This window comes from Choloepus didactylus, chromosome 1 (assembly GCF_015220235.1).
Source record: "Choloepus didactylus isolate mChoDid1 chromosome 1, mChoDid1.pri, whole genome shotgun sequence".
Lineage (NCBI taxonomy): Eukaryota > Metazoa > Chordata > Mammalia > Pilosa > Megalonychidae > Choloepus > Choloepus didactylus.
In genome coordinates this window covers 111,498,864-111,524,633 of record NC_051307.1, presented here as the reverse complement: position 1 = coordinate 111,524,633, position 25,770 = coordinate 111,498,864, and the positions used below count along the sequence as shown (strand labels likewise).

The 25,770-nt window shown below is 37.4% G+C and overlaps 1 long non-coding RNA gene across 2 annotated transcripts in view; it reads right to left on the bottom strand.

Annotated features, from left to right (window-relative positions):
- Nucleotides 1–10,000: 10,000 nt before the first annotated feature.
- The window catches only part of LOC119537403, a 29,817-nt gene continuing 14,047 nt past the window's right edge, over nucleotides 10,001–25,770 (bottom strand). For both annotated transcript variants that reach the window (XR_005217431.1, XR_005217430.1), the window contains exons 4-5: nucleotides 14,250–14,391; nucleotides 10,001–12,919 (exon numbers count right to left, since the gene is read on the bottom strand). This is a non-coding gene — a long non-coding RNA (uncharacterized LOC119537403). The remainder of the gene's footprint in view (nucleotides 12,920–14,249; nucleotides 14,392–25,770) is intronic.

Below are 25,770 nucleotides of genomic sequence, written 5' to 3'. Positions count from 1 at the left end.
CACAGACCAGGGTAGCGATACTCGAAGAGAGTGTCCCCAGATTTGCCTGATCATCCAAATCACCGGAGGTGCTTTTACTACAGGTTTTTGGCTTCACCTGATACCTATTGAAACAGAATGTTCTGGGGGAACAGCCTAGATATCTCTATCTTTTAAAAGCAACTTATTCACTTATTCAACAAATATTTACCAAGTAGCTGCTCTGTGTCAAACTCTGTGCTAGGTGTAAATAAAGCGGATGCATTGTCCCTGATCTCATGGGGCCTACCTTTCTAGGTTGACAACCACATTCTAGTTTGACAATAAACAAGTTACCAAAAAATAACAATAATAATAATTATTATTATTATTATAATGATAACTGCCTTGAAGAAAACAAAGCAGTGTCTGCATTCTGGGATACAGCAGCACTGGACAGGATGCTCAAGGATGCCTTTTAAAGGGGTGCCATACTGGTCTCCTTGTTTATGGGAGGATCTTGAAGAAGGAGAAGCCAGAGCAAAGGCTCTGACTTGGAATGAGTTTGGCTGATTGCCCAGAGTTAGGGAGGGGTGGGGGCCAAAGGTAGGGAGATTGATACTTAAGTCACATTAGGAAACACTTCTGAACTACTTTTTTACCGGCTGTCAGAAGATAGAGTGATACTCATTTGGAAAAAGTCATCAATCACCTGATCATGGGTCCCAAGAGGATGAATGTGGACGCTGTTATACATCCTGTATGGCTAATAAAAATAAATTATCTCTGAAATTCATTGGGATAAAATGAAAATTTCCTGCTAATTTTTGAACTATGTGGAAATGATCATGTGCACAATCAGAAAGTAACAAAAGGATTGAAGAATTATGGGCCACTCAGAGAATGTTTCTATAACTTTGGAGTAAACATTGCATAATAAATAGTTTTTTAAGCAGTTTGTGTGATTTGCCAGAAAGACTAAATGTGTTATTAAAAGGATCAAGAGAAATTAAAAAAGAATAGTCAAAGAAAAAAAAAAAGGAAGGGAATAATTGGGTTTTCTGAGAGAGGAAGTGAACTCGTGCTTTTTGCATTGTTACAAATTTGTCTTATGGCTACTATTTACATAGATAATGATTTTAAGAGCTCACTTTTCCTATGTATGCTGCACTCAAGAACTACTTCAATAGCAGAAGAAAATAAATAGGAAGAAATCTTTGGGCAGAAGCAGCTTTCACCTGTATTATTTTTTTTTCAAGCTGTGAGCACTCCTTAATTACGAGTTAAAAAAAAAAAACACATTTAAGATTGGTAACATATGTTGTTGTCAGCATGTATTTAGCACCTGCAGAAATGAACATGAAAAATGTGACAGCACATAGGTGGAACACCCACTGCGTTGACTGTGAACACTGTCAACAAATTTTACTTTGTTAATTTTTTCTTATTAAAAAAATTCTAAGAAAAGAATTTAATAGTGCAGGTGTTCAGAGCATCGCAGCAAGATGATATAATGAAGGGGGAGGTTGTAAACTTTTAGCATGAAAGCTGGGGTCTGGATCTGGGAATTGTCAAGCTTTGCCTCTCACACACTTCCTCCTACCTTTCTTTTTTTTTTTAAAAAAAAATTGCCTCTGCTTGTGGGCATTTCCCCTCAGAGGTAAGGATAAGAAACAGCTAGGGTTCTGTGGCAGGAGAACTGGGCAGCCAGTGTCTTGAGATGCTTTGTGCAGAGGGTGGGTCAGAGGTGTTCCTTTTCCCTTTTCCTTTCTAATAATGAAGTCTTTATAATGTGGGTAAGATGCCTCATAGCATCTCCTTCCATAACAAAGGCCCTGTTAGTCTAGATTCTGTCTTCTGAACTCTGTGGTCACTCTTATTTTGGAGCAGAGGCCATTGCATTGAGCTAATGGCTTTCCTCATGACACAGTGCTAGGCAGAGCCCAGGCTTTTGGGAAATATTCTCTGATCTTACCGGTTCATTCCACTGTAGAATGAGAACCTTGTAAATAGTTTCTAATTTCTCCCATCATTGACTCTTTCATTTCCTAATTCTGTAAACCAGCTCACTCAAAATGGGTGGGGAATATTTTTCATTTGAAGAGAAATTTCTCTCTAAATGAATTTGCCAATGATTAAAAATAAACACTGTCAGGTATGTTAATTTTTACTTTGAAAACTTTGAAATCACTTCCATACTATCTTCCCCTTTCTCATACCCCTCTTCTTTCACACTCACTGATATTGGCCTAAATACCATTAATTCCTCTTTCTGGCAGGTGGTAAAATGAAATTCTTAAACCAGAGACACAAAGATTTAGGTTACATTAAAGTGAATTGAAGACTGTGTTTCCTCCCAGACCCAGGCAAAGAATCTTGATTATGTCACAGCTCTGGCTGTGTGGTGTGGGGAGTGTTTGCACTCCTCACAGCTGAGGGAAGACCCTGGAAATGACACGTTTTACACCTCTTAGATGAGAGTCAGGAGCTGGAAAGCACTTCACTCCCATCCCTCTGGGACGAAGAATCTGTTTGCAGTAATCACTGACAGTGTTGACAGAAGGTTCAAAACCATCTGCTCAAGGGCAAGTGTTAACTCTATCAAATCCTAATATTTTAAGCACACTGATCCCTGGGCCCAGGCAACCTTCGCGGCAGAACTCCCTCAGGCTGTGTGTCAGCCTGCCATCAATTATTACCCCACTGCAGAAAGGCCTGTTACACCAGCCAAAACTCAGTGAGCAGAGCCCTTAGATGAGAAATGCAGCAACAGAATCCACCTCATTCCAGTCTTGCTAGTTATTTTGAATCTGAGGCTTTCTCATTCTTTTATACAAGAGTTTCTTTGTAATGCATCCATACCTTTGCCTTTACATTTTTTTTTAATTTGCAAATGAGTTTCTTGATTTCTTAGACCCCAATGCATACTGTCTTCAGTATGGGTTTGTATAAGTTCATGTACACCTACTGTGCACACTTATTTTATGTGGTTGGCATACATTGCCAACTATAGGTCCAAAATTATTTAATAAAACATAAAAATCAGCTGGTAGATTTTTGGCACATTACTCTCACTCTGTAACAGCCATCAAGTTGTTTAAACCGGTCAGAATATTTATTTATTTACTGTTATCATACTTTGCTGACACAATTGCTCCTGAATGTTTCCAAATTAAAATCATACAGAACAATTTAAAAAAGAAAAGCATTTAGCAGCATGCTGTAGACAAAATTAACAATCCAAAGTCCAATGAGCTGAAAACACGAACTTCTCAGAGGAAACTAGTCTAATTTCCAAGGATAAGTCCAAGCCATTTCCCCCAGTAAGGACCCAACCAGAAAGAACACAGACTGGCCTGGGCCATTTTTGAGGACATTTCCCTTCTTCTCCATCCTTGTCAAAGACATTCCAGTAAAGCTGATATTATGTGCCTTGATGGCTTGGTGGAAGACTTAAGGGACATATGGGGAAGAAACAGAACACTAAGAGAAAGTTCTCAGCCACAAACCTGCCGAAAGTTCAGACACATGGCATTTTTATTTTTAATTGGTTTATTTTCATGTATATGTGTGAGAATTTCATCCTATGCCTCTTAACGATGCTGGGCATTGTAGGTGCTCAATAAATAATACTTGCTAAGTAAATGAATATAGGTTTTGTCCTACAATGGGATTAATATTGTCATATGGGTTTATGTTCCAGATATACAGGAGGCAAATTGGGAGAATTCTGTTGTTGCAATCACCACCACCACCATAGACCACCATCACTGGGTGTGTGTACCATGTGCAGACCCTAATAACACCTTATTGGTTATATACCTACAGTAGACATATTAAGTAAGTCCTGATATTATCTTTATAATCCTGTTTCAGAGATAAGAAAACTGAGGCTTAGAGAGCTTAGGAGCCTGGCCAAGGTCACACAGCTATCAAGTGAGGGAGCCCAGATTAGAACCAAGGCAGAAGTCTCCAAAGCTCATTTTCTCAACATAATGCTGAACCACCTCTAAAATGAAACTATTTAATGTCTACTGAACTCTTGGAGGCCAAAGAGCATAGATCAGATGGCAAGTCTCTTTCCAGTGTTCCATTGAATGCCACCCACTCATTTATTGACCAGACATTTATTAAGGGCCAAGCACTCTGCTAACCAGGGATGTGCAGATTGGCCTCGGGGCCTAGGGCATTGGTTCTTAACATCTGAGGGTTGCTTGTCCTTTTGAAAATCTGGAGAATGTTATGAAACACCTTTGTAGACAAAATGGACAATTTTGCATGTATTTATTTGGAAGTGTGGGGTGTGTGTGTGCACTATAGGTTAAGAACTTCTGGGAGAGGCTGCCATATAATCCAACATGGCAAAAGCTACAATAAGCATTTAATAAAAATTCTGGGGTAGTTCAAAGGGAGGGTTTGGTAAATACTTAGAAAAGTCAGGAAAATGAATCTTGGAGTTCTGTGTGTTAGATTGAAGCCTACCTATAGAACCCCATCTCATGTAACACCTAAGAGCTCTTGTACATTAAGATAATATGAAAAAATATCTAGTACCTTATCAGGCACATCTTAAATGCTCAACAAATATCAATTCCTTCCTCTATCCCCTTCCCCTCTTCGTGGGTTTTTTATTTGCTATTTGTAAATGAGAACAATGTTAGTAAACTTGGTTCAGGGAAGGAAATGGACAGTAAAGTATATGGCATATTCATATAAAACTCCTTGGAGAAAGGTTTCCTGAAAACTAACTTGTATTTAAGTTTGGATACTGTGCCTTTTGTGTGACTATTCCTTGAGGCGAGGCTACCAAAAGAACAATAAATCCTAAAATTAATATAAATATACTGACATTATAGCTTGCTACTTGAAGTTTCTAAAACGGTGACTTTACATTTTGTATCTTGAAGGCCAGCCTTTGGGGGTTCTTCTTAAATATGTAAAGAATTCTGCAATGCAGAAGTCATTTATTCTTCAAACACTGAAAACGTAGTGCCAAACCTGAAGCACTGTCCTAGGTGCTGAAGGGGCTTTCAGGAATTAGAAGAGATATAGAGTCAAGATAAGACCAGGTAACCATGAAGGATAATTTTTAAATATAAGTGTGTATACAGACTTAATTCTTCTAAAGAATTGGACTTCTGGCAATTGTATTTGTAGATAATATGCAAAAGTGATCCCTACAATTCCAGCTTTAAAAAATAAAGTAGATAATAAATATATGTATCAATTGACAGTAGACTGTAAATCTCTATATTAATACAAGAGCCCACCAATGTCTTAATTTCCAGGATGATTCCCCAAAGAGGAAATTAGAATCTCTATGAGTTGTGAGTGTTTTTGTTGTTTGCTTATTTACAACATGAATGATAAAGAAGTCTAATGTGTACTAGAAACAGTGACTTCCAAAACTACAGAGCATTCAGCTTTTTTCAGATGGCTGGATTTTTGGGGGAAAGATCTTGTGAGGAGTGTAATTTGTTATTCACTCAATGTAATCTGATCTCCTGGTTGCCCTGGAATTCTCTCCCTTCAAGAGTCCTGACTCTAAGTCATTTGGACTTTCTTAAATGGAAGAAAGCAGGAAGCAATATTCACCTGGTTGTAGGTAGGGAGGGGAGAAGTGGAGAATGAGCCCCTCATGCCACTTAGAATAATAATAATGCCAGGCATTATGTGGAATTTTTCATGGTCAAGCCCTAATGTAGATGAATGACCTTATCCTCTGGGAAATAAGAATTCAATAGGAAAATTGCCAGCAGGGATAGATGTCTTTGGTGGGCCTTGATCACAGAGGCCATGAATGCCTAAAAAGGTCAAACCAAAGGCTGAAATGTGTTTTAAGTTTTTCCATAAGCTATGGTGGGAAAAGGGAAATTGGTTAAGTGCCCCCCGCCCCCAGAACAAGTGTCTTCCCTACAATGTGTGGATATTGGGAAGCATTTCGAGCTGTGTGCTTCTCTGAGTGCTCTTGCTTTTGCCTTGCTGATCCCCTTCCCTCTGTTGCTCCATTCTTCCAGCTGCTTCTGTGAACTCTCCTCTGTCGTGTCTCATCCCCCATGGCTGCTCAAATGTGATTCCCCTGAGCCTCTCTACCTCTCCAGCTGCATCTGTTCACCTCCCCTGCTGATCGATCCACTTCTTTAGCTCAGGGACAGTGAGAGGAAATGATTCCAGCAGCTAAACAGCTTTTATACAGAGAGAATATTTAAATATTCTCACTTTGCATGATTCCCCTTCACTTCATGCTATGATCAGAGGTTACTGGAGACAGTTTGGGTCTTCTGTCTGTTGGTTTAGACTGGAAAACTTTAAGAAATAAAGACCAATCCTTGTCGCAACCCCCCCTCCCCAAACATAAATTCATATAGCAGGGTAGAAATAGCCAACTTTGTCAAAACCCTATCTTTTGGATAGTGATCCCAGGCTCCATTTCCCCCCTAACTCTGAAAAAGGCTCCAGCTAAATTAGAACCTGTTATTAATATTTATCATTTCTAGTAGATGAAATTTAAAACTGGACATTGAATTCTAAATGTTTATATCACTTAAAATTATCTTTGGATATATAAAGTGTATTTTTAGGGTGTTATTTAGTAGATATTTTAATTTTTTGCTTTTGAAATGAGATTATTTTTGCCACATTTTAGTTCTGAGACACTATGCAAAATAACCTGCTAGGCACGGTTGCAGTGAGGATTAAATGCAATGTTAGCCTTGCGCGGTGCCTGATGCCAATAAACACTAATTTATATATGCAAATATATGCATATATGCAAATATGTGTATATAGCCTCCGTACATCTGTCCAATATAGATATATATATCTTTTAATTAGCTGTACAATATCTCCTTATGTTGCTATACCAGTTTGCTTATCTATTTCCTTATCCTTGGGCTTTTATCTTATTTGTATATTTGTATCTCTTTCTTCCCTTTCCTTTCTTCCTTCCTTCATTTCTTTCTCTTTTCTTATTCTAAAATTCCCTTCCTACTTTCTTTCCTTCTGTCCTCCTGCCACCCTTTCCTCCTTTATTTTTTCTTTCTTTTTGTAATTCTGAAAGGTGTTGAGAAGAACACCTTGCACATATTTCTCTTTATCTTTTTAGTCTACCCTTGTGATATAATCTCCCCAAATAAAATTGCTAGAACATAGGGTATAACAATGCCTCTCTATATTGCCTTTCCCTACAACTGAACTATATTTTCGTAGAAATGTATGTTTGCATGTGCCACATTCACATAGTCCTGCCAACATTGGTTTTCTTGTTTATTTTTTTTTCTGCTTGTTCCATAAGTTTTAAATGGTACTTTAAAAAAGTCTTTTGTTCTGTAAGCAAGGTTATAATTTTTCCATTTGATGATTCATATTAAAAGTATCCCATGTATAAACTGTCTACCTTCTTATACTCCTTATCCAGTGAAAGCTGGGTAATGATATAAAATATTTTTTCAAAGTATTACATATCTGGAATAACAACTAAACCTGCAAACATTAACTGAGTGACTATTTTGTGTCATTCTTTTAGGAACAATGACAAACTGGGAATACAATGATAAATGACATGGTCCCCGACTTCAAGAAGATTGAGAAGTTTGTCTAGTAAAAGATGACAGGTATAGGAAAAAAGTGCATTAGAGTATAACAAGGGTTAAGATGGAAATACATATATAGTTCAGTGCAGTCACATAGGAAATGGAATAATCAATCATACCAGGCATTAAAGGAAACTTTTATCATGGATGATCACAGAGGAAATTTTTACCAGTCACATTTGTCATTTCTCTCCCCTTTGATTTTCTTGGATTAGTGTCTCTTTTGTTTGTTCACCAAAGCAATTCCATTGCTCACATTTGCCTGGTAAGATCATGGGCTTCTATGACTCAGTTATATACAACAGCATATGTGCATGCAACAGTGCATCAAGATACATACTACTAGTGTATGCTTTATAGGGTGCAGGGAGAAGGTAGAGTGCAATTAAGGCTGGAGAACATTGTCATCCATGCCTTGTTGGTTTGGGTGCCCAGTTAGTGATCTTACACAGTCTCAAGTTTGAGGTTGATCCACTCCAGCCCACCCACCACAGGACTCTTAGATTACTCCTGCGAAGAAGTCCATAGGCTGACCTCAGCAAGAAGAGTGTCTTAGGGAGCAAAGTGGACTCTGTAATTCTCACCACCACCACCCCCCAACCCACTCCCAAGTATTCATCAAACCAAACAAACCCTGATCTTTCTGGTATCAAAATCTTCAGTTCTTTTTAAATGATACTAGTGCAAAAAGGCACTGGGTTATGCAGAAAAGAGTTCATCTGATTTTGTCTTCTGCTAGCTTTAATAGATCATTTTGTGGATCTTCAATGTTGGGTAGGCTGGTTAGATTTAGCATTTTTTTATGAGACCCCCAAATGAAATTATTTTTTTTCTCCTTTGGAAACCTTTCCCATCCAATCATTTTACTTTTCTTCCTTCCATGCTTTCTCTTCTCAAGTGTGGTTAATGTTAGTCTATGAGCTGCTTGAGGGCAAGAAATTCTTCTACTCTTCTTTGTATCCCACATGTTTAGTACAAATGCTGGCACATGGTAGGCCCTCAACAAATGCTTACTGTATGAATGAGGCATGCCCTCCCTGTCTTTTGGATCACCCTAGATGCTGCTCTTCTTTTTCTGTGTCCCAGTAATAGTAAGATATCTTTATACACCCCGTTTCTCAATTCCTAACCCCACTCCATGTGAGAGAACTGCTTTGACTCCAGGTGTCTGGATGTCCACTAGAGGGCACTGTTTTGTCAGAGGCTGTTTCTAAGCCTTGTCTTCAACACCAAGATAGATACCTTAACTTCATGATCCACCCCACCAACTTCATATTCTTTCTGTTTCTGTTAATGAATGACTCTGAGCCTTCCATCACAGCTATGCTTGCAAAAATACACTCAAAATAGTAAATTATGAATAAAAATTATTTTGATTAGGTTAGATACAAGGCAATGCTTATTAATTGATATGACAAATACATATTTAATAACTAAAGAACGTATACTAAATAAGAACACTCATATACATTAAGGTCATTCCCCTGTGTTTACTTCTGTTTTTCCCTTAGATTTTACTCTGGCCCAAACTAGAAGAGCAAGTAAAGTTTTCATTAAGTCTCAAATTTAATTTTTGCACTTACATAATAAAAGCATTACACTGTGATTGGGGAAATTCCAAGATACACACATTATATCCAGATTCTAAAGGTAACTTCAGTAAAAATTTATTTTGAAGGAGAATGGCTGTATGAATTTGCTGCTATTTTTTAAAGCTATAAAAGTTATAATTTCGGAAACTTTTCTTCTCCTTCCACCACTTCTAATCCCACAATGCCATAGAACTATCTTAAAGCATAATCAAATGAGTTCCTGGATTTTAATGTCAAACAGTTCAAGTTTGCAAATATTTTTAACTTACACATGAATCAACACAGGAGATATGTGAGAAGACAAAGCTGTTCACACTGCCAGTGAGCATCCAAACACATCATTAACCCAGTGGTGACTCTGGATGCCCCACTGTAGCTGTCTAAGGAAGCTGCAAAAGAGGGAGAAGCCAGCACGGAGAGGATCTTTACCCAGGTTTAAACCCTTAACTCTGAATTATGTTATAGAATTGGAGGAGATGGTGGTGCCCAGTACCCTGTCAACTACTAAGGAATAGAACATAAATGATAATAATTCTAGGAGTCTTCTCATAAGAATCGTTGCACTAATCTGTTAGTAAACTCTCTTTTAAATGATTCTTGGAGAGTTAAAAAAAAAAATCCATCAGCATTTTTGGTGCCAGGATGCAAAGTCATTTGTGAAGTGTTTAGTTAGGCTTACTCTGATTTAAAATGTAGGTTTAAATATTTGTTGGTTTTGTGACAAGCTGTGGATGTTAATTATCTTGATGGGTTTTATTTTGTATTCTCAGGACAATAGGATCATATGTGCATAATTGTGGTTGGGAGAAAGAGCAGAAATATAATTTTTAAAAAGAAACATGCCTTTTCCTACATATACTACAAGACCACATATACAGTAGGCATTAGGTCTGAGACAGAAAACAGTTTAAATACCTGTAAGAGAAATTGAGTTCCCCCCAAAATTTATATTCAGTAGAAATGGATAGTAGATTTTTCATGAACTTTAATTGAAATCTAGAGCCCGTGTAGCTTCCCACTCAATAATCCCAACATTCATGTATTTATAAATGATACCATTTCTCTTAAAAAATTATCCTTTTTTTTCCAGAGGATTTTAAAACTTTCAAGAAAGAGAGAAACTGTTTCTTTTCACTGATTTGATGTAGCAGATTATTTATGGAGCCAACATGTTGACACACTGTAAACTGTAAAAAATGGGGCCTAATAAGGTTAATTGTCATCTGAACCTTCCTCTGTAGGCTGCAATCTGTGGACTTTGATTGTTTCTCTGGGGGAAACTCTGCCCAGATGGCGAAGTCCTCAAGGCCCTGACCCACAAGAGGCCTGCGGAGATGGAGAACAAGGTGCTTCTCCACAGACTAATTAATTTACTAGTATAGCACCTGTTCCAGAATAGATAGGGCTGGAAGGCAAAGCATTCCCTGGGCACAGTGGCAGCTCGCTGGTAAATGGGTTTCAGCTGATTATATTAAGCTGATGCTTTGATCATCTAAAGGCGTTAAAATGGAAATATGTTTTTTCTGGCTGTTGGCCTCCGTGCGTGTGGTTTGTAATATTCTTATTGTAAATGTTGGGTAATAGAAAAGGCCGTTTCAGACTTCAGCACATCCCATTTAAAAAGTGTGCGGTGTATTTGTCTATCTCGTTTTCCACTTTAGAAATGCATGTTGTCATAAAACTGCACCTTTTAAACAATTCTGTTTTCTTGTTTCCATTTTATTCCAGCCAAATTACTAGCTGGAAATCAAACACCAGCACAGATTCCTTTTAGCTGAAACATTTTCTTATATACCCACACCTTTAATTCAATGTGTGTAATTAGGCTTTAATCAGCTGAACGCTATTTGTGAAAAAATATGAGATGCTTCTTTAAATGAAATTCTGGTAAAGTCATGATATGAAGCTTTGGTGACTATTACTGGCACAAATAAATCCTGCGTAAACAAGGCTTGGTAGTAAATGGATTACAATGTGAGTCTTTCTGCCCTCAATTTCACTTTATTGCCTCTTTGATTCCCAAAAGGATTAGAGGTAATTTTTTCAGTCCTTTAGATGCCATAAAACTGTTTCCCTTTTCAAATTAACACTATGATCTTCCATGTAATTTGTTTGGCATACGCGAGTAATTTATAAGACCCACAAGTCCCATGTTGCACAGTAATGGAGATAAGAATATGGTTTCTTAGATGTCATGGCCTTACAATGGGCAGCTTTCACCGAGGGTTTTGTTTCAGAAAGTAAAAATACACTTGGTAACCTGGAAGACTGGCTAAAGAATGTGAATGATTATAGGTATTTGGTAAATTAAATGATTGGGACTATTTCTAAAAGAAACTTTTTTCCAGAGAAATTATAGAAAATTTTCATTTAAAGTGTTATTATGTGTTAAGTTCTGACATTGCAACAGCAAAGTGCTATTAAAATTACAATAAGTAAAATTCAGTCCTTCGTTTTTAGAACGATACCATGTATAATATCAAAAGAGAGCAAGCGCAACAAATATAGCATATAATCCTGGGGCTTATTTCCAGATTGTCCTCTGCAGTGTGGACTTATATTCAATCCTTGGAACTGTCTGTTCTTGTGGAAGAAATTGAAATTGAAGATTTCATGGCTGCTTTTCCTTGGTTTTCTATTCAAAAGTTCCAGAAGCATCTTTAAGATTTTTGTTTTAGTGGCTTTATTTTTTAATACACATTACTTTTTAAACATCCAAGAGTACAGAAATGTGTACAGTGAAGATAATCGCCCCACTGTCCCACTCCTGACAGTGTCCATCCTTCCAGCTCCCACAATGACCAGCTCCTCGCATGGCCCTCCATGGGTATTGTAGTAGTTGTTTGGAATAAACAGAGGGGCATTTGGGTTTTTTCCAGTGATTTATTTCTACAAGCCATGCTGCCATTAATATCCCTGAGTGCATATTTTGAGCCATGGTGCAAAAACACCTGTAGTATATATTCCTAGAAGTAAAATTACTGAGTCACAGGGCACATGCATTTTAAAACTGCACTCTAAATATGATATATGACTTGTTTCCCCACAATGAGGATTGCCCCCAATGGTTAAATATCGTATCTTATTATTTTAATTTGCATTTCTTTAATTATAACTGAGGTTGAGTATCTTTTCAAATGATTAAAAACCACTTAATTTTCTTTTGATGTGAACAGCCTGTTCATATCCTTTGCCAGTCTCTCTATTGGGCCATCAATGTTATTCTTACGAGGTTGAAGGGCTCTTTATGGAATAAGGAAATCAGCTCTCTGTCTGCCAAAGTAGGGTATTTGCCATTTGTGTGTCATTTCTCCCCATATCAGTCATCTCTCATTTACCATGGCCTCTTTTCCTCTTCTTTATCATTGGTTGTCAGGGTTAGGATTGCTTAACAACTCCTGGAAACCAGAAATGATAATGTGGGGAAGGGGTTAATTTAGGTGGTTTTCTAACTTTTACTTTTGATGAAGTAGGAGGAGAAGGACTGAAAGGGAAAAATTAAAAAGAGGGTGAAGGGACTTTAGTGATTTAAAAGAGGGGTTTAAACACTGAGAAGACCTTGAAAAAAATAGTGTTTATATAAAAATTAAAGAAAAGCAATTTACTTTCCTGGTAATTTTCTGTTTTCCTGTACCATTATTACAGGTATTTGTGTTTGAGGAAGAATTCTCTTTCTAGATGACTTTTCCGTGAAGTCATATTTCTGTGTTTTGGATGTTACAATTTGTGATCACAAATTGGAAGTAAGGCCACAAATTCAGTACAATGTCCTTGAGCCTGTATGAAGTGGAGAGCAAGAGAGAAAATAATATAACTAACAGCTCTTATTTAAGCACAAGTAACTTTTTATGTTCAGCTCCACAATGATGGCAAAGAAAATACAAAGACAAGTTTTAGGCCTCTGTGGCTTTATATTGAAGTTAAATATCTTTGAGATGTCACCAAAGTTACCATCATTATTATTGTCTTCAGAGCAAGAGTTAAAAGCATAGACTGTAGAATCAAAAACTTGGGTTTAAATCTTGGGTCATTCACTTATTAAGTGCATGGCCATGGTTAAGTTCCCATAGGTAAAATAAGAGAAAATATCTTCAGAGTATTGCTACAAGGGTAAAAGTGAGGTAATATATGTGTCTGACATGGAATAATGAATCAGTTCTTACTATTCGCTTTATCAATGATCAAAGAGGGTTTGCAAAATATTACCTAAATTTCACTGTACTCGACTAGGTTTAAAGTAAGTAAATGGACATCTATGAAACTTTCTTACATGCACTAAAATATTTTGCAGACTTCATTAAAACACCTTTGAACAGTTTCTGGACAAAGTTACTTCATAATATCTCTTCTCTCTTTGGAATTCTTATCCAAACTTGGTTTAAAGGCAAAGACCTGATTTGTTGTAATAGTTAGATGGAAGTTACCATGGCAGAGCACCTCTTGAATGCTTCTTTAGTCTTACAGTGAATATTGGCCAGCTCCCTCCATCTCAATCCCCATTGCATTCCTGTGTTTGCTCAGGCTGTTCCTTCTGTTTGAAATGCTATTCCTGCCACCACTATTCATGTAGAAGTACATACCTCCTATTTGTCAAGGAAATTGTCAGTTAAATTTTATTCTAAGTCGCTTCTGCTAGTGAGCAAGCATAATGCAAAGGAACACTGCTAAATTGGGTATGACTATCCATTATTATAAGGCAAATGAGTGTATTTATTTATTAGTTTTAAGCGAATGACTTTCAATCATTCCAGTCAACATTGCTGATATGAATATTTTCACCTGAAATGATTGCTATTGTGTTTGTTAGTTTTGCAAATCAGAACCTATTTGCTGAACACCATTAGGCCAATATATCTTATCATAATATTTGCCATCACGGCAGGTTTAAAAATTAGTTATTGTGACTATAGTTTTCCATTAACATGAATTTACTGATTATCTAATTTGTTTACTTTATGAGAATTCATATAGCACAGCACCAATGTTCCATGACTGAGAGTGAGTGCATGGATTCTTTGTATTATAAATAATGACTACCCATTGTACTTTTTTCTCTGGCTCTACATTCCCAGAAAGTGCCTTGTGAAAAAGATTATAAAATACTCACCTGGGAAATTAATTAGTAGCATCTACAGGCAGGATCCTGAATCAACACCTATAATTTACCCAGGGTTGCTTTGTGAGTGACCACAACTGCATCAAAGGAAGATGATTAGAATTGTGGCTCCTGAGAACTTCTTCTTTTTTTCCTTCAGATAAAAAAAATTGAAAAAAAATCACCAAATATCCTTACCATTTATCAAATAGATAAAGGTTCTAAAAGTAGTACTCAGTGCTGTAGAAAAGTCAGACAGAAGGGAACAGATGAGATTGGTACAACTTCTCTGACAAGTAATTTGACAATACATGTTAAGAACACTGATATGGGCTTCTTGGAAGTGGTTAATTGAACACATATGTGCATCTAGCCTTCCCTCTTCCAAGTTCCCTTTAAATCACCAATAAAATAAAAAAATAGGGAAACATTAATATTTGGAACACAATAATAAAAATGATAATCTAAGTGCAGAATTCAGGATAACAACACCTGTTAAGAAATAAGTGAGATAAAATAAGAGGAAAAAAATATGCTGTTCCTGATTTCATTCAGAAGTCATTAGATACTATTTCATTATGGGGGAAATCACTCATGTGCATTTGTGTGTGTGTGTGTGTGTGTGTGTGTGTGTGTGTGTGTTTTAAACTTAAACTAGTAAAATAAAAATAAAATAAATATTTTCCAGATTATTAGAGAAAAAATTGGACAACAGGTTCAAAACACAAAAATTAAAAAAAAGGATATAGAATTAAAACGTAGACAATATTGCAGACTTGAAAGGGAGCAACTTTTTGAATTTAATTTTTAAATTTTAAATGGTGGCTATAAAAAGCAGTGCAGAGACTGGTGAGCTGTAAGTTTTAGTTACTCCTCCAGGAAAGTAGGTAAAAAGCCAGGAACTGCGTGGACTGGACACCACAGAGCAATCTGTCTTTGGGCATACTTCATACAACACTCATGAAAACGTGGAACTGCTGAGATCAGCGAAATCTGTAAGTTTTTGCGGCCAGGGGACCCGCGCCCCTCCCTGCCAGGCTCAGTCCCGGGGGAGGAGGGGCTGTCAGCTCCGGGAAGGAGAAGGGAGAACTGCAGTGGCTGCTCTTATCGGAAACTCATTCTACTGATTCAAACTCCAACCATAGATAGACTGAGACCAGACACCAGAGACTCTGAGAGCAGCCAGCCCAGCAGAGAGGAGACAGGCATAGAAAAAAAACAACACGAAAAACTCCAAAATAAAAGCAGAGGATTTTTGGAGTTCTGGTGAACACAGAAAGGGGAAGGGCGGAGCTCAGGCCTTGAGGTGCATATGCAAATCCTGAAGCAAAGCTGATCTCTCTGCCCTGTGGACCTTTCCTTAATGGCCCTGGTTGCTTTGTCTATTAGCATTTCAATAACCCATTAGATCTCTGAGGAGGGCCGTTTTTTTTTTTTTTTTTTTTTTTTAATCCTTTTTTCTTTTTCTAAAACAATTACTCTAAGAAGCCCAATACAGAAAGCTTCAAAGAATTGCAATTTGGGCACGTCAAGTCAAGAGCAGAACTAGGAGAGCTCTGAGACAAAACGCAATAATCCAGTGGCTGAGAAAATTCACTAAACAACACAACTTCCCAAGAAAAGGGGGGTGTCCGCTCACAGCCACCATCCTGGTGGACAGGAAACACTCCTGCCCATCGCCAGCCCCATAGCCCAGAGCTGCCCCAGACAACCCAGTGTGACGGAAGTGCTTCAAATAACAGGCACACACCACAAAACTGGGCGTGGACATTAGCCTTCCCTGCAACCTCAGCTGAATGTCCCAGAGCTGGGAAGGTGGAGCAGTGTGAATTAACAAAGCCCCATTCAGCCATCATTTGAGCAGACTGGGAGCCTCCCTACACAGTCCAGCAGCCCAGAACTGCCCTGGGGGGATGGCACTCACCTGTGACATAGCACAGTCATCCCTCAACAGAGGACCCGGGGTGCACAGCCTGGAAGAGGGGCCCATTTGCAAGTCTCAGGAGCCATACGCCAATACCAAAGACTTGTGGGTCAGTGGCAGAGACAAACTGTGGCAGGACTGAACTGAAGGATTAGACTATTGCAGCAGCTTTAAAACTCTAGGATCATCAGGGAGATTTGATTGTTAGGGCCACCCCCCCTCCCCGACTGCCCAGAAACACGCCCCACATACAGGGCAGGCAACACCAACTACACACGCAAGCTTGGTACACCAATTGGGCCCCACAAGACTCACTCCCCCACTCACCAAAAAGGCTAAGCAGGGGAGAACTGGCTTGTGGAGAACAGGTGGCTCGTGGACGCCACCTGCTGGTTAGTTAGAGAAAGCGTACTCCACGAAGCTGTAGACCTGATAAATTAGAGATAAGGACTTCAATAGGTCTACAAACCCTAAAAGAAACCTATCAAGTTCAGCAAATGCCACGAGGCCAAAAACAACAGAAAATTATAAAGCATATGAAAAAACCAGACGATATGGATAACCCAAGCCCAAGCACCCAAATCAAAATACCAGAAGAGACACAGCACCTAGAGCAGCTACTCAAAGAACTAAAGATGAACAATGAGACCATAGTACGGGATATGAAGGAAATCAAGAAGACCCTAGAAGAGCATAAAGAAGACATTGCAAGACTAAATAAAAAATGGATGATCTTATGGAAATTAAAGAAACTGTTGACCAAATTAAAAAGATTCTGGACACTCATAGTACAAGACTAGAGGAAGTTGAACAACGAATCAGTGACCTGGAAGATGACAGAATGGAAAATGAAAGCATAAAAGAAAGAATGGGGAAAAAAATTGAAAAACTCGAAATGGACCTCAGGGATATGATAGATAATATGAAACGTCCGAATATAAGACTCATTGGTGTCCCAGAAGGGGAAGAAAAGGGTAAAGGTCTAGGAAGAGTATTCAAAGAAATTGTTGGGGAAAACTTCCCAAATCTTCTAAACAACATAAATACACAAATCATAAATGCTCAGCGAACTCCAAATAGAATAAATCCAAAAAAACCCACTCCGAGACATATACTGATCACACTGTCAAACATAGAAGAGAAGGAGCAAGTTCTGAAAGCAGCAAGAGAAAAGCAATTCACCACATACAAAGGAAACAGCATAAGACTAAGTAGTGACTACTCAGCAGCCACCATGGAGGCAAGAAGGCAGTGGCACGATATATTTAAAATTCTGAGTGAGAGGAATTTCCAGCCAAGAATACTTTATCCAGCAAAGCTCTCCTTCAAATTTGAGGGAGAGCTTAAATTTTTCACAGACAAAGAAATGCTGAGAGAATTTGCTAACAAGAGACCTGCCCTACTGGAGATACTAAAGGGAGCCCTACAGACAGAGAAACAAAGACAGGACAGAGAGACTTGGAGAAAGGTTCAGTACTAAAGAGATTCGGTATGGGTACAATAAAGGATATTAATAGAGAGAGGGAAAAATATGGCAAACATAAACCAAAGGATAAGATGGCCGATTCAAGAAATGCCTTCACGGTTTTAACGTTGAATGTAAATGGATTAAACTCCCCAATTAAAAGATATAGATTCGCAGAATGGATCAAAAAAAATGAACCATCAATATGTTGCATACAAGACTCATCTTAGACACAGGGACACAAAGAAACTGAAAGTGAAAGGATGGAAAAAAATATTTCATGCAAGCTACAGCCAAAAGAAAGCAGGTGTAGCAATATTAATCTCAGATAAAATAGACTTCAAATGCAGGGATGTTTTGAGAGACAAAGAAGGCCACTACGTACTAATAAAAGGGGCAATTCAGCAAGAAGAAATAACAATCGTAAATGTCTATGCACCCAATCAAGGTGCCACAAAATACATGAGAGAAACACTGGCAAAACTAAAGGAAGCAATTGATGTTTCCACAAACATTGTGGGAGACTTCAACACATCACTCTCTCCTATAGATAGATCAACCAGACAGAAGACCAATAAGGAAATTGAAAACCTAAACAATCTGATAAATGAATTAGATTTAACAGACATATACAGGACATTACATCCCAAATCACCAGGATACACATACTTTTCTAGTGCTCATGGAACTTTCTCCAGAATAGATCATATGCTGGGACATAAAACAAGCCTCAATAAATTTAAAAAGATTGAAATTATTCAAAGCACATTCTCTGACCACAATGGAATACAATTAGAAGTCAATAACCATCAGAGACTTAGAAAATTCACAAATACCTGGAGGTTAAACAACACACTCCTAAACAATCAGTGGGTTAAAGAAGAAATAGCAAGAGAAATTGCTAAATATATAGAGATGAATGAAAATGAGAACACAACATACCAAAACCTATGGGATGCAGCAAAAGCAGTGCTAAGGGGGAAATTTATAGCACTAAACGCATATATTAAAAAGGAAGAAAGAGCCAAAATCAAAGAACTAATGGATCAACTGAAGAAGCTAGAAAATGAACAGCAAACCAATCCTAAACCAAGTACAAGAAAAGAAATAACAAGGATTAAAGCAGAAATAAATGACATAGAGAGCAAAAAAACAATAGAGAGGATAAATATCACCAAAAGTTGGTTCTTTGAGAAGATCAACAAGATTGACAAGCCCCTAGCTAGACTGACAAAATCAAAAAGAGAGAAGACCCATATAAACAAAATAATGAATGAAAAAGGTGACATAACTGCAGATCCTGAAGAAATTAAAAAAATTATAAGAGGATATTATGAACAACTGTATGGCAACAAACTGGATAATGTAGAAGAAATGGACAATTTCCTGGAAACATATGAACAACCTAGACTGACCAGAGAAGAAATAGAAGACCTCAACCAACCCATCACAAGCAAAGAGATCCAATCAGTCATCAAAAATCTTCCCACAAATAAATGCCCAGGGCCAGATGGCTTCACAGGGGAATTCTACCAAACTTTCCAGAAAGAACTGACACCAATCTTACTCAAACTCTTTCAAAACATTGAAAAAAATGGAACACTACCTAACTCATTTTATGAAGCTAACATCAATCTAATACCAAAACCAGGCAAAGATGCTACAAAAAAGGAAAACTACCGGCCAATCTCCCTAATGAATATAGATGCAAAAATCCTCAACAAAATACTTGCAAATCGAATCCAAAGACACATTAAAAAAATCATACACCATGACCAAGTGGGGTTCATTCCAGGCATGCAAGGATGGTTCAACATAAGAAAAACAATCAATGTATTACAACACATTAAAAACTCGAAAGGGAAAAATCAATTGATCATCTCAATAGATGCTGAAAAAGCATTTGACAAAATCCAACATCCCTTTTTGATAAAAACACTTCAAAAGGTAGGAATTGAAGGAAACTTCCTCAACATGATAAAGAGCATATATGAAAAACCCACAGCCAGCATAGTACTCAATGGTGAGAGACTGAAAGCCTTCCCTCTAAGATCAGGAACAAGACAAGGATGCCCGCTGTCACCACTGTTATTCAACATTGTGCTGGAAGTGCTAGCCAGGGCAATCCGGCAAGACAAAGAAATAAAAGGCATCCAAATTGGAAAAGAAGAAGTAAAACTGTCATTGTTTGCAGATGATATGATCTTATATCTAGAAAACCCTGAGAAATCGACGATACAGCTACTAGAGCTAATAAACAAATTTAGCAAAGTAGCGGGATACAAGATTAATGCACATAAGTCAGTAATGTTTCTATATGCTAGAAATGAACAAACTGAAGAGACACTCAAGAAAAAGATACCATTTTCAATAGCAACTAAAAAATCAAGTACCTAGGAATAAACTTAACCAAAGATGTAAAAGACCTATACAAAGAAAACTACATAACTCTACTAAAAGAAATAGAAGGGGACCTTAAAAGATGGAAAAATATTCCATGTTCATGGATAGGAAGGCTAAATGTCATTAAGATGTCAATTCTACCCAAACTCATCTACAGATTCAATGCAATCCCAATCAAAATTCCAACAACCTACTTGGCAGACTTGGAAAAGCTGGTTATCAAATTTATTTGGAAAGGGAAGATGCCTCGAATTGCTAAAGACACTCTAAAAAAGAAAAACAAAGTGGGAGGACTTACACTCCCTGACTTTGAAGCTTATTATAAAGCCACAGTTGCCAAAACAGCATGGTACTGGCACAAAGATAGACATATAGATCAATGGAATCGAATTGAGAATTCAGAGATAGACCCTCAGATCTATGGCCGACTGATCTTTGATAAGGCCCCCAAAGTCACCGAACTGAGCCATAATGGTCTTTTCAACAAATGGGGCTGGGAGAGTTGGATATCCATATCCAAAAGAATGAAAGAGGACCCCTACCTCACCCCCTACACAAAAATTAACTCAAAATGGACCAAAGATCTCAATATAAAAGAAAGTACCATAAAACTCCTAGAAGATAATGTAGGAAAACATCTTCAAGACCTTGTATTAGGAGGCCACTTCCTAGACTTTACACCCAAAGCACAAGCAACAAAAGAGAAAATAGATAAATGGGAACTCCTCAAGCTTAGAAGTTTCTGCACCTCAAAGGAATTTCTCAAAAAGGTAAAGAGGCAGCCAACTCAATGGGAAAAAATTTTTGGAAACCATGTATCTGACAAAAGACTGATATCTTCAATATACAAAGAAATCCTACAACTCAATGACAATAGTACCGACAGCCCAATTATAAAATGGGCAAAAGATATGAAAAGACAGTTCTCTGAAGAGGAAATACAAATGGCCAAGGAACACATGAAAAAATGTTCAGCTTCACTAGCTATTAGAGAGATGCAAATTAAGACCACAATGAGATACCATCTAACACCGGTTAGAATGGCTGCCATTAAACAAACAGGAAACTACAAATGCTGGAGGGGATGTGGAGAAATTGGAACTCTTATTCATTGTTGGTGGGACTGTATAATGGTTCAGCCACTCTGGAAGTCAGTCTGGCGGTTCCTTAGAAAACTAGATATAGAGCTACCATTCGATCCAGCGATTGCACTTCTCGGTATATACCCGGAAGATCGGAAAGCAGTGACACGAACAGATATCTGCACGCCAATGTTCATAGCAGCATTATTCACAATTGCCAAGAGATGGAAACAACCCAAATGTCCTTCAACAGATGAGTGGATAAATAAAATGTGGTATATACACACGATGGAATACTACGCGGCAGTAAGAAGGAACGATCTGGTGAAACATATGACAACATGGATGAACCTTGAAGACATAATGCTGAGCGAAATAAGCCAGGCACAAAAAGAGAAATATTATATGCTACCACTAATGTGAACTTTGAAAAATGTAAAACAAATGGTTTACAATGTAGAATGTAGGGGAACTAGCAGTAGAGAGCAATTAAGGAAGGGGGAACAATAATCCAAGAAGAACAGATAAGCTATTTAACGTTCTGGGGATGCCCAGAAATGACTATGGTCTGTTAATTTCTGATGGATGTAGTAGGAACAAGTTCACTGAAATGTTGCTACATTACGTAACTTTCTTGGGGTAAAGTAGGAACATGTTGGAAGTTAAGCAGTTATCTTAGGTTAGTTGTCTTTTTCTTACTCCCTTGTTATGGTCTCTTTGAAATGTTCTTTTATTGTATGTTTGTTTTCTTTTTAACTTTTTTTTTCATACAGTTGATTTAAAAAAGAAGGGAAAGTTAAAAAAAAAAAAAAAGAGAAAAGACAAACAAGGAAAAAAAAAAAAGATGTAGTGCCCCCTTGAGGAGCCTGTGGAGAATGCAGGGGTATTCGCCTACCCCACCTCCATGGTTGCTAACATGACCACAGACATAGGGGACTGGTGGTTTGATGGGTTGAGCCCTCTACCATAAGTTTTACCCTTGGGAAGACGGTTGCTGCAAAGGAGAGGCTAGGCCTCCCTGTATTTGTGCCTAAGAGTCTCCTCCTGAATGCCTCTTTGTTGCTCAGATGTGGCCCTCTCTCTCTGGCTAAGCCAACTTGAAAGGTGAAATCACTGCCCTCCCCCCTACGTGGGATCAGACACCCAGGGAAGTGAATCTCCCTGGCAACGTGGAATATGACTCCCGGGGAGGAATGTAGACCTGGCATCGTGGGACGGAGAACATCTTCTTGACCAAAAGGGGGATGTGAAAGGAAATGAAATAAGCTTCAGTGGCAGAGAGATTCCAAAACGAGCCGAGAGATCACTCTGGTGGGCACTCTTACGCACACTTTAGACAACCTTTTTTAGGTTCTAAAGAATTGGGGTAGCTGGTGGTGGATACCTGAAACTATTAAACTACAACCCAGAACCCATGAATCTCGAAGACAGTTGTATAAAAATGTAGCTTATGAGGGGTGACAATGGGATTGGGAATGCCATAAGGACCAAACTCCACTTTGTCTAGTTTATGGATGGATGTGTAGAAAAGTAGGGGAAGGAAACAAACAGACAAAGGCACCCAGTGTTCTTTTTTACTTCAATTGCTCTTTTTCACTCTAATTATTATTCTTGTGTTATTTTTGTGTGTGTGCTAATGAAGGTGTCAGGGATTGATTTAGGTGATGAATGTACAACTATGTAATGGTACTGTAAACAATCGAAAGTACAATTTGTTTTGTATGACTGCGTGGTATGTGAATATATCTCAATAAAATGATGATTGAAAAAAAAAAAAAAAAAAAAGGCAGTGCAGTCAGGCAACCTGGGCAGTGAGAGGAATAATTCAGGATATCCACCATGGTTTCCATGCCCAGTCAAGAGCTCCAGATCTTAAGTAATCCTAATTAGCCTGGGTGGGTGGTTTTATATTTTAAGTCTAGAAAGATTTGGAAGTAAGCAGTCTCAGATAATTGCCATGGGAACTGTTCTCCTTTAGTAGGCATGTATGTTTCAACCCCAGGAAAATTTAAAATTAAGTATGAAAAAGTTAAGAGAATCAAAATCATTAAATACATATTTAATATTTTATGTACTTGGAATGTAGAAATTTACTTGATCTATTAAAGTCTATTTGGCCAAAATCAATTAATTTTAGTCTATTACAGACTTATAATTCCAATTGAAATATTTTAATTGTTAATTTAATATGTTAAATGGAGTAAGTGATTTAGATTTAAATGTTTAAGTTGAAACCTAACTAAAGTTTAAGCACAATATTGCCAAACCAAAATAGCTAGGTTAATTGTATTTATAATTTAAACAATGGGTTGTGATGTTGTTTATGTATTTACAAAGGTTTGTTAATTCAGACAATGAAGTACTTAAAAAATAAGCCAAATATATTTGAATGAATAAAGGCAGTTTTAAATGTTTGATGGTGTTTATCTATAAATGGGATTGAAAATCCTTTAGAAACATTTGCTAAAATCTGCCAAATTTATAAATAGAATTATAAGTTTCATAAACTAAACTTGAAAACATAAGGGAAAACTAGATTTAAAAATTTCTACTTTTTATATTGAATATAAATTTTAAAACAGAAAGTCAATAGACCATTTTTATGTTCAAAAGCCATTCTCAAGAACAACAAAAAACTCACATCAACAGATAGGACAGTAAACAAAATAAAATGAAAATAAGGATGACAATATTAATATGAAAAAAATAAAATTTAAGGGAAGAAGCATCAAGTGGGACATAGGGGTCAGTTTATATTAATAAAAACTCTATCTATGGTGAGGATAAAGTCATCGTGAACCATTATGTACAAAAAACAGCACTGAAATTTTATATTAAACAAAAATTTATAGAAATACAAAGAAAATTAACAGAAACCCGGGAGTAGAGGGAAGTTTAATACAGTAATAGCAAAAGGAGCCTTTAAACCCTAAAACAAGTTTATGTTTTCCAACCCTGAATTTTCACTTCTGGGAATCAACTCTAATGATATAATTGAAAATGTGGACAATATGCAAGAATGTCAATCAAGTTTTAGTTATAATAGAGAAAAATTATTCAAATGTCCAACAATTAGGAATGATCAAATTAGGGTTCTTAATTGGAAGAAGTCATGAACTTTGGAATTACATGCAAATTTGATGTGCCTGTCCTTAGCTTTCATCAGCTTCACAAAGTGCTTCATATCCCCCAAATAGAAAGAATAACTGAATAAAATTTGTGACATGTATTGACTGTGAATAAAACAGCCAGTAAAACTGCTACAAAATAATTTTAATATGTGGAAAAATGCTTGTGTGTGAAGAAATTGCTAAAAACTCTCTGAATGTATGACGATGAAATAAAGCACACATAAAAATCAAACACCCACAGACATGCACAGAGAGAAAGAAATATCTAAGTAGAAGAAGCTTCAGAGGGCACCACATTGAGATTGTTTTCTTCACTAGAACAGTATTTGGCATGTAGTAGGTGCCCAATAAGTGTTTGTTGAATGAATAAACAGAAATTCACCAAAGCGTTAATAATGACAGTCTCTGGGTGATAGGATTATGAGTGTTTGGGGTTTTTTGCTTTCTTTATACTTAATTTTCCATATTTTCTATGATGTGCATTTATTATATTTAGAATAACAAAAAATAAGTATGCTTTAAAAACTGGGACAGGACCTATATTATCACTCTTTGTACTTAGGAGAAAACTTTCTTTTCTTCCTCCAAGATTCCTCTCCCCCAGAGTTGTTTTAGTATTTGCTATCTGAGGTAAATCATGTCACCCTGCTGCTTAGGAGTCTTGAATGTTTGCAAGCCAAGTTTTGCATTCCAAGTCTAAAATCTGGTCACCACATATCTTTCTACCTGGGTCTCCAACTCTTACTTGTTAGAAAATGCCTTCACCTTGTTCATTTTCAGTTCCCAGTCTTTGCTTGCAAGGAGAGTGAAGCACATAGTGGAAAAGGGCCAAAGAGATAAAAAAAAAAAAAAGGCCTTCCAACCAAATGGTTGTCTGGCTCTGCTCCCACCCCATCTTCATAAACACAGCCCACCCTCACACACCCACCTCACCACGCCCTCATGGTTTTTCTGATCTCCCCACCCCAAAGCCAGTTCTTTCTCTGATATCCTTTAGCACCTAACGGTATTGTTTCTATGACTTCTTTTGACTCTTAAACCTACATTCCTAGTATTATTCTGTATTGTTTCATGAGTGTATATCTTGATTTCCCCAAGATGCTGGTAAAACCCTTGGGGCTGAGGTGAATGATGCTACTTCTTTGTATCTCTCTTCAAGCCTGGCTCAGGGCATTAGACATAGCAAGCATCAAACACATATTTACTGAGAATGGCTAGATGCTGTTCAGTTCTGACATTAGTCAGAACAGTAGAAGAGCAGAGCTTAGCAGTCAGACAGGCTGGGGTTCAAACCCTCCTTCTGTTGATTATTATTTAACTCTGTGGCCTTAAATTAGTTAATCTGTTTGATTGAGCCTTTAACAGCAGTTAACCACAGTTGTTAAAAGTTCTTACTCTGTCTTCTCAGCTCTATCATTTATTATCTGAGCAAATTTTCTTGCCCCTCTAAGCCTCAGTTTCCTCATTTGAAAATAGAGACAACAATATCACCTAGCTTTTAGGGTCAACCTGAAGATTAAATGAGATA